Here is a 10,594-nt window from a genome sequence, read left to right as displayed (position 1 = left end):
AAAGGGAGGGGGGGAGGATTAATGTATCAAAGACAATGATTATTCCTAATGGTGTGACATCAAAATTGCAGTTAAACACAACTTTAATGATTACTTAAATGAAAATTTTAATTCCAGTGACATAAAGAAGAAATTGGTGATAGCTTTGACTCCAGGGCAGGGAATTCTGGATATATGTCCTTTTAGTACATTTTGATTCCATGTCATGTCAAGAGATTAAACCCTTAAACAAGGGAATTCCTTGTGACACCTTATACACAGATTTCAAAAGTTCTACAACTCAGACAATTTAGACAGACATGAAAAGTATGGCCTAGAAAACCCTGTTAAGTAACACTAAAGGGGATTTAAGTGGTAAAAAGACATTGATATAAAAAATGTATGTGAAGAGTTTGATTAAATTATTTCATGAAATGTGAGAATTTCTAAGTGTGAGAATTTCTAAAAATGTCTAAGAAATCTAAATTTCTTACATAGTATGTATGATTAATAAATATAAGTAGATACTTTATTTTTATTCACAGCCTAACTTACATATTCAATTTATATATTCAATTGTGCTCCCATGAAAACCTGAATTTTCTGAATGAGAAAAATAGAGAGATTTCTAACCCTTTCTCCTCCCCCACACAGGGATGTAAGCAGATATATATAGTTGTGAGTCAGTGATTTTTTCCTAGGAAAAAAGAGAAAATAAAAAGAACATTGAAGACCCCTTATCATGATCTCTATTAAAAAACAACAACAACAAGAAACAAACAAAAACAGAACAAATAAAAAATATCCTTATTCTGGAGAACAAATGACAGAGATATGATACAATTCAGACCTAGAGAGGATGGACCTAACTTATTTAGAATATGCATGTTTGGCAGGCATGGATCTGCAAACCAATCCTACTAGTAGCTGCTCAAAGAGCAGGAACTGTCCAGATTTACCTCTACTACGTAGGTCAACTCATCCTGCCATTTCCCTCACGTCCCTGCTATTGCTGGGAAGAAAGCCTATTATGACCTCTAAAATAAAACCCATAGATTGTTAAGTGGATGATTCACAGTAGTCCTTAATTGTTTCTCTTGTTTTGCCCCTCACTCCATTTGAGCTGCCTTTAGTACTTCCACTAGACTTTTGCTCTCATGGGGCTGGAAAGGGGGTCTCAACATGTTTTAGAAGAAGGGATGAAAAGTATTATGCCACATTAGAAGGCCACGTCTATACAACACAAACTTTTCTTTCACTCCTGCCAGGCTGTTGTGGCAAAATGTCAATGCATCACTGTGCTGAATTTCTGCATCTTCTGGGAGGTGCTCACCTTGCTTACCTAACATCTTTTATTATCCTACTTCATATGCCCAGGGTCCCATCATCAGGGTTGGGACAAGCTCTTTAATAAAGCATAAGAGATATGACTTTTTGAAGACACAAGTATGCTCATGCCCTGTTCTTACCTGAGAATCTTAAATAGCTCCTGTTTAGAGTAAATCCTTTTCTGTGATACACAAAACTTCATGTAACCTGGCCCGCCTGTATCTGTTCTGTTCTTCCCTCCTAAGTCATAGTCTACAAGTCTATCAGGCTACATTCTCTTCTATACCTCTCTCTTTGCGTGTACTGATTCCTAACTATCCATTAAGAACCAATTTTGTTTGTTTGTTATTAAAAAGAAATATTTATTTACTGAACCAGGGCAGATTAGATAACAACTAACTCTAAGTTTACATCTTTTAACTAAATATTGCAGTGTTTTCAAACACACCAAAAAAAACAAACAAACAAAACAAAACAAAACAAAACAAATCCCAAATGGCATTGCAACAGTTACCTTAAGGTAAAATACAATCACCTCATACTGTTGCAAGTATTTTCACCCCGGGTTGAAAAATTGTTTATCCTGAACATGAAAACCTGTAACAAATTTAAATTAATTATATAAAACTCATTACTTCTAGTTTTTCCCTTGCAAAGATCCAAAACAAATATACAAGTAACTAGTATACATCAGTCATAATACAATCCTGGATTATATCCCACAACCAGATGCTCCTTTAATTTTAAACTCATTATCAGAGACCAAGAGAAAGTCATTTCATTTTACAAAAAAACAAAATTCACATGTGCCAAAAAAGAAAGTCCCAAGAAAAACAAGAACGAAATCCTAGTACTGACAGTGATGTTCAGTACCCTAATTAAACAGTGGCCAAAATGCCACTGATCAAAAATAAAATAGTGGCTGTATGTCATGGCAGTGAAATTCAAGAGACTTTAACCCTTGACATCAGAAATCCAGTTTTTTCCAATTACATGAATGCACACTTCCTACATGACAGGAGTGGAGAAAGCAGATGGGCCAGCATAGAAAGAGAAGAGCTACTGTTCGCTGCAACACCCAGAAAACTGGCTTTAGTAGAGACTTCTTACAAGGTTAGGTAGAAACCAACAAATTGTTATTAGCTGCTTGTATCATTAATTCAGTTTGGAGGCCATTGAGTCCTAAGGTTCAAGATATAAATTTAGGGGGAAAAACATTGTTGGGTTAGGTTTTATCTTTAAAGAAAAACACAAGACAGGGCGCCTGGGTGGCTCAGTTGTTAAGTGTCTGCCTTCGGCTAAGGTCATGATCTCAGGGTCCTGGGATCGAGCCCCGCATCGGGCTCCCTGCTCAGCGGGGAGTCTGCTTCTCCCTCTCCCTCTGCCTGCCATCTCCCCTGCTTGTGCTCTCTCTCTCTGTCTCTGTGTCAAAAAAAAAAAAAAAAATCTTTAAAGAAAAACACAAGACAGACAAGTATAAAAGTACCACCTGGTCATAAGCTCCAGTCAGAGCTCTGCCAATAGGCTGGGTAGAAAATGTCAAGATTCAGACTGCTTTTTCTCATAAGGACTCAACAGAATGAATCTTTAATGACTCGAACTGTAAGATAAAGGATCCAAAGAATGCAGTCATTTTAGTTAAAGTACTATCAGCAAAGTACTAGTCTGAACAGACTGCATTTTATCATGAAAACAAAAGGAAAAGAAGATATAATTGGGATTATACACCTGTATTTCAGTCACAGTGTTTGAGTTCTGACAGGCCTGTATAATGGAGGCAGAATTCAAATAAAAAATTACTCCAATTGAGTGTCAAATTTTCACAACTTTTCTAAAAAGGTGTTTTCCCCAATATCTATTAATCACAAAGAAACATGCACTGTGAATACATAACTGTACATAAGTATTCTGAAAAAAAATGTAGAGACTAATGACATTAGTACGACCAAAATGTTTGGTAAACAGTGAATTATGATTTTGAGATCATCCAAAAAAGGCTTTTTAAAAAAAAAGATTTTATTTATTTATTTGGGAGAGAGAGAGAGAGCAACAGAGCAACAGAGGGGTGAAGGGCAGAGGGAAAAGCAGACTCCCCACTGAGCGGGGAGCCTGATGCGGGACTCAATCCCGGAACTCTGGGATCATGACCTGAGCTGAAGGCAGACCCTCAACCGACTGAGCCACCCAGGCGCCCCCAAAAAAGGCTTTTTAAACAGCACTCCAGACTTCAAAAATTTCTTCAGGTAGTAGATCTGTCCCAATGTCATGGCAACTAGAACAAGAGCTTCAATGAAGGACCAAAGGACCACTCTGCTGTTTGTGTTGTTGTTGATCGCTCTGTGCATCCTCTCCTGAACTTCCATGGACTTCTGTTCATGTTTGACAGCTGCCATCGCCCCTGCCAGCTCATTAGTCATTTCTTCCAGCTTGTTCTGGTGAGCTTATATTTCCATGTCTTGTCCTTTGGGGGCCTCCCCAATATCAATGGTGATCATCACTATCTTTGGAATCATGGTAGACATCCTGTTGCTAAAACAAAACCTAATGTGTTCCATGCGTGTGAGCAGCAAATGTGTATTTCCCACTGGACTCTTGGTCTCCTTTATAAATTCTTTTATTATCAGGCCCTGTCATCTCCACATCCATGTCAGTAGGAAGCCGCCCTCCACCATCTTGAAAATGAGGCCCATCTTGGTGCCCAAGGTGACCTGCTCCAAGAAGCACTCCCCTTTGTGCCTGTGGATCCTGGCGAAGTAGCCCAAGGCTGCGGCCAGAAGGGCAGCCAGGAGCACCAGCAGCTCAGTTCGAGTCACACGCAAAAAAAAAAAAAAAAAAAAAAAAAGGTAAGACAATCATCTTACCCTCTACAAAAATCAACTCAAAATGGATCATAGATCTAAATGTAAAATGGAAAGCTATTAAACTCCTAGAAAATAACATGGGAAAAAAACCTAGACAACATTTGGCATGACCATGACTTTTTAGACACAACACCAAAGGCATGATCCGTGAAAGTAATAATTGATAAGCTGGACTTCATTAAAATTAAAAACTTCTGCACATTGAAAGACAACGCCAAGAGAATGAGAAGACCAAGCCACAGACTGTGAGAAAATATTTATGAGAGACATCTGATAAAGAACTTACCCAAAATGTACAAAGAAGTCTTAAAACTCAACAATAAGAAAATGAACAACCCAATTGAAAAATGTACAAAGACCTTAATATACAACTCACAAAGAAGATATATAGATGGCAAATAAGCATGTGAAAATATGCTCAACATCATATGTCATCGAGGAAATGCAAATTAAAACAATGGTGAGATTCCTCTACATTTTCTATTAGGATGGCTAAAATCCAGAACACCGACACCAAATGCCTGTGAGGAAGTATAGCAAGAGGAATTCTCATTCATTGCTAGTGGCAATACAAAATGGTATAGCCATTTTGGAAGACAGTTTTAGCAATTTCTTATAAAACTAATGAAGGATAGTTGGAAGGCAGGCAGGCAGGGACAAGCCCACCCCCCCCCCAAAGAGGAAACCACCCTTAAAAGGATTTTACACCACCCTGGGAGGAGCCCTCCACCCTTTCGCACCTGATAGATAGGTAACAAAAATCTGATTGGATGACAGGCGCAGGGAGGGTTAATCAGATTAAAACAGCCCGCCAACAAGCCCATGAAAACCCGATGGCAACCCTCTCGGCACTGACAGAGAAAAAATCCTGTAACAAAACCAAACATACTCTTACCATATGATCCAGCAATCGTGCTCCTTAGTATTTACCCAAAGGAATTTAAAACTTATGTCTACACAAAAATCTACACATGGATGTTTATAACAGCTTGATTCAAAATTGCTACAACTTCGAAGTAACCAAGATGTCCTTCAGTAGGTGAGTGGATAAATAAATAAACTGCAGTATATCCGGACAATGGAATATTATTCAGTGCTAAAAAGAAATGAGATACCCAGCCATGAAAAGACATGGAGGAATCTTAAATGAATATTTTTAAGTGAAAGAATCCAATCTGAAAGGGCTATATACTGTATGATTCTACACACACACAGACCAAAAAAAAAAAAAAAAGCAAAAGCAAAACTAGGGGAACAGTAAAACTATGGAAGCAGTAAAAACCCAAACTATGGAGACAGTAAAATGATGAGTGGTTGCCATGAGGCAGAGAGAGGGAACGGATGAATAAGTACAGCACAGAGGATTTTTAAGGCAGGGAAACTCTGTATGATATTGTAGTGATGGATACGTGTCATGACACATTTGTCCAAACCCATAGAATGTACACTACCAAGAATGTCAACTCTGTAAACCATAATGTAAATTCCGGAGGTTGGATGATTATGATGTATCAATGTAGATTCATCCATTGTAACAAATGTATCACTCTGGTGGGGGATATTGATGAGAGAGGCTCGCAAGTGTGTGAGCAGAGGTGTTAGAGGTGGAGGAGGGGCAATAAAGCATCTTCCACACTAAGAAGGCACTTTGAGACCAAAAAACAAAGCAAGCCACTCCATACCGCTACACAACTTTATTCAGGGTAACTCACTGACAGGGAGGAGATCCGGTGGGCAGATGATCCAGGTGCTAGGCAGCTATTCTCTGCAAAGTCTGGATTTTATAGAGGGAGGGGTTACTAGTTATCTAAAGTGATGCCATCTGTGTGGGGGGAGTGGGGGGGAGGGGAAGAACTGTGTTATCTCTGCTAGTTATCTAAACAGCTTTAGGGAAGATCAGAACAAGCCTTCCTGCATTCCCGTCAGGATCTACAATAACCTCCAAGGGGCCTGGAACATGTAGCCCCAAGGAAGTTCATTGCACAGACGAAACAAGATGGAGTGCCAATATGGAGTCAGTATTGTCAGCGTCCCTAGAAGGGGATATACAGAAAATCTCTGTAACTTCCCCTCCCTTTTGCTGTGAAGCTTAAACTGCTCTAAAATAATAGTAACAATAGTAATAATAATAAAGTCTTAATAAAAGAAAATGTTTCAGGCAGTCTTTGAATTGAGACCATCTGGCTAACAATCAAGCCAGATGACCAGCTTCTAATGACCTCCTAGCACAATCTTGCCCTGACATGTACTGTCCACACAGCATGACTGCTCTGTGACTTCTAAAGTCGCTGACACCAATGACCAATGACCAATGCCTTGCTTCTTGCCTCTAGCACATGTAAAGGTAGTAGTTAGCCCCGATGCAGATAATAGTGTGTTCTGTTATTATGTGCTAGACATTATAATTATTTAATCCTTACACCAACCCCATGAAGAAAACATGATTACTACCACCATTTCTCAGCTGAGGAAACTGAGGCAGAGAGCTTAAGTAGTCAGATGAAGACCACCAGATGGTAATGTGGCAGATCCAAGGTTTGAACTCTGGAAGCCTGGCTCCTGGGCTTGGACTTGAAACCACAAGGCACCACAGACCTGTTGTAGGAGTCCTCCTCCCACAAAGTCAGAATCCTTGACATCCGGATTCTCTGGAAATGCACTCAGAAGTGTTTAAGATATGAGGCCCTGAAGGGCAACCAATATCCTTCTGTAGCTTATTTTGTAAAATGAGATTTCAGGGAGGAAAAAGTGACAGTAAGAGAGGCACAGCATTTTTCCTCTTATAAATTTATTCATCACAACGTTTTACGCCTAAACACATAGTTTGTATGTTCATTGCACAGTTATAAATAGATACACTCAATCTGGTAAAATGTAGAGAAAGTGGGCAGAGTATTTTTAATCTTGATGAAATGCTTCAAAAAGAAGCCCATTCTCAGGCTTTTTGGGGTCAGATCCAGGGACGTTTGTAGACTAGGTTCCTTACCTCTTGCTCGGTAGCCTTGAATGTAGGTGTTCCGTGCTGAGTCTATTTTTGTTCCTTGTACCATAACAGTTGGTATATCCAGCACCTCTACAGAGTTATTCTACCTGATCTAGGTGTTCTGATGTCCAGGAGTTCTTGCTGTTAAGGGATGATACTTCATGGGCATTTCTGTTGAGATCTTTTTTCTCAGAAACCAATTCCACTTTACCCTGCCTACATTTGAAAATGAATCATTTAACTCATTTCTTCTAATCTCTTTCCTTGCAGTCCATCAATTTTATAACAGAAAATAAACACTACACCCACTATTGCAACTAGGAATGAGGACTGGCATTATTTTTATATGTCACCACACAATATTATTGTTATTATTTTTTCCATAATAATATAAAGGTAATAACTCTTAGTTATTTCAATCATTTCTAGTTAAAGTAGTACTAAATAAAATTAAATTCATAGTAGCCTTCTAGATTCAGAAATTGGAATAATTCTTTTTTTGTTTTTTGGTAGATTGCATTATTGGCCCTGTTCTTCACCTATCCCCCTTTTTTTTTAAGATTTTATTTATTTGTCAGAGAGGGAGAGCATGAGCAGGGGGAGCCGCAGGCAGAGAGAAAAGCAAGCTCCCTGCTGAGCAAGGTTTCCAATGCAGGACTCGATCCCAGGACCCTGGGATCATGACCTGAGCGGAAGGCAGACGCTTAACCGACTGAGGCACCCAGGCATCCCAGAAATTGGAGTCATTCTTAATACCATTTTAGAATATGATAGCATATTAAAGGTGTATAATTATGTAGAAAAAGAACTTTTAAAAAACTGGATTTAAAAAACTGGATTTTGGGGGGTGTTCTTGGGGGTCTCATTTCTGCACAATTGTGAGCACTGGCTGCCTTGTTTGAATATCTTTTCTAGAATGTCTGTATAGAAAACAGCCTTGGAGTACAGAAGCAGTGTCTCCTTCTGGAGTGAAGGAAAGACTTGTTTACTCTTCAGTATAATAGACAGCATCTCTTTCTCTGGGGAAAAGTCCTGGCAAGTCAACTACCATAATAAAAGATGTACCTTCCCTAAGCCTGTGGTTGTTCTCCAAAATACAATGTGCAGACATCGCTGGGTCCCTTTGTGTTGCCCTGTGAGAGCTGTGTACTCCGGCTGTGCTGTTGCTAAGAGCAATAGGGGGTTTTTTCCTCTGAGCCAGAAGTCTTATGTCTTCAGTCAGTATCCATAAAACTGTGGCAGAAAAACTGGTTAGCTTGCAAGATCCTTCTAAGTTATTGACAAAAAGATCTAAAAAAATTTTAATGTACATTTTAACACATAGATACATGCTTGGAGTGAATTAGTGAAGTGGGGGGAGAAAAAGAGAAATGAAGAGGAAATGCTAATAGGGATAGGATTTTATGATTTTTAAATTCCACTTCTTTTTGTTTTTCCATGTTTCTACAATCGATATGTATATAAACAGAAAAAAAATCAATGTTTCATAAAAATAACATGCCAGGTATACTATAGTTTATTGCCAATGTGAATTATATTTCTTTTAAAATGGTAGTTTCAGTGTTTTCAAACTTAGGAATATAGAGAAGTTATTAATTTTTCTGTATTCTTTTACATCCTATTGCTTTACAGCATTCTTATTTGTTACAAGGGTAGCTGATTCTATTGTGTTTTGTTGGTATAGAGTATTACCATCTACTAATAACTTTAGAAAGGAGGACTCAAAGTTAGCGGTGTTTGTAGATGGTAGTAATACATAATATAATGTTACTAAAGTGTATTATATAATATTCCTATATAAGCTATGTATCATATATGCCTTCTCTGTTGTCTATCAAATTTATATGTATTTTATATACACGTGTTTCCATTTCATATTTTACTTGGGCAAAATTTCCAGATAAAATTAACTACTAATAGTGATAACAGGTTTCCTTACCTTGATTCTGATTTCAACAAGAGTAACTTGGCTGTTGTATTGTTAATTAAGTGAAAACCATTGATTTAAGATATGCATTATCATCTTAAAAGTGTTTCCTTTTTTTTGTAGTTTAATAAAGTTTTATTTTGTCCTTCTATTTTTTGAGCTGAGTTTTGGATTTTGTACTGGGTTGAATAGTGTCCCTCCCCACCCCCGCCAAAATCTATATCCACTCAAAACCTCAGAATGTGACATTATTTGGAAATAGGGTTTTTGCAGATGCAGTTAATTAAGATGAAGTCATGCTGGGAGGGGAAGAATGAAGGGGGGGAATCAGAGGGGGAGATGAACCATGAGAGACAATGGCCTCTGAGAAACAAACTGAGGGTTCTAGAGGGGAGGGGGGTGGGGGGGATGGGCTAGCCTGGTGATGGGTATTAAAGAGGGCACGTTCTGCATGGAGCACTGGGTGTTATGCACAAACAATGAATCATGGAACTACATCAAAAACTAATGATGTAATGTATGGTGATTAACATAACAATAAAAAAATTTTTTAAAAAGATGAAGTCATGCTGGACCCTTCCTCCCTCAACTTTCATATTTAATACATTGGCATGTTATAGCTCAACCTTCAAAAGTCTAACCCCTAGACTACAGTCTATCCACTACATCCAGCAAAACAAACAAACAAAACCACCATAGACCAAGCCACCATGATCACACAGCCTTCTTAGTGGTTCCTCTGCTTTCAGACTTACCTACCTATTGGAAGTGGCCTTCCAATAATGAAATACAAACACTGTTACTCTTATGTTTGAATGATATTAATGGTTTTATATTATATTTAGAATAAAATCCAAACTATTACCATGGCCAAGAAGATGTTTAAAATCTGGCTTCTGCCAATGTCATCAACCTCAACTCCTGCCACCATGTCTCTGGATTGCTGAACTCTCAGCTCCACTGGCCTTCTTCCTATTCCTCCAACACACTTTCATTCCTCAGGTCCTTACATTTGCTATTCCCTCTGCTGGAAATGCTGTTCCCTAGATCCTTGCACGGGTGGTTCTGTCTTGGCATCCAGGCCTATGCTGTAATATTACCTTCTTGGGGAGGCTTTTCCTGACCATGTCAACTAACTCAATCTCTCTAATATCACTATCTCTCTTCATTGTTATTTTTCTTACCACCTTATCACTCTCTGAAATTATATTTTTGTTACCTTACTTATTCTTTGCTTGAAGCTTACTGAGTTCAAGAACCTGCTCTTTTTTGCTCATGGCTGTCTCCAGCAAGATGTCAGGCACATAATATACATTCAGTGCATGTTTGAATGAATGAATGAACATCTATGTAGACATGTCTAATTTACATATTCTAGATGCAGCACATAGTTTTTCTTGCCACGATCCATGCTTACCTATTTCATGTTTCAGAAACCACATTGCTTGACTTTTGCTGCATAATAAACCATCCCAAAACAGTGTGTTAACACAACCACTACTGTATTTAGCTCAT

At 38.4% G+C, this 10,594-nt stretch overlaps 1 pseudogene; it reads right to left on the bottom strand.

Moving 5' to 3' along the window:
- Nucleotides 1–1,839: 1,839 nt before the first annotated feature.
- LOC118536352 (transmembrane emp24 domain-containing protein 2-like) lies at nt 1,840–10,356 on the bottom strand (annotated as a pseudogene).
- Between the last annotated feature and the right edge of the window lie 238 nt (nt 10,357–10,594).

The sequence above is a fragment of the Halichoerus grypus genome, chromosome 1 (genome assembly GCF_964656455.1).
Source record: "Halichoerus grypus chromosome 1, mHalGry1.hap1.1, whole genome shotgun sequence".
In the NCBI taxonomy this organism is placed as follows: Eukaryota; Metazoa; Chordata; class Mammalia; order Carnivora; family Phocidae; genus Halichoerus; species Halichoerus grypus.
This window is presented reverse-complemented; position numbering and strand designations above follow the sequence as displayed.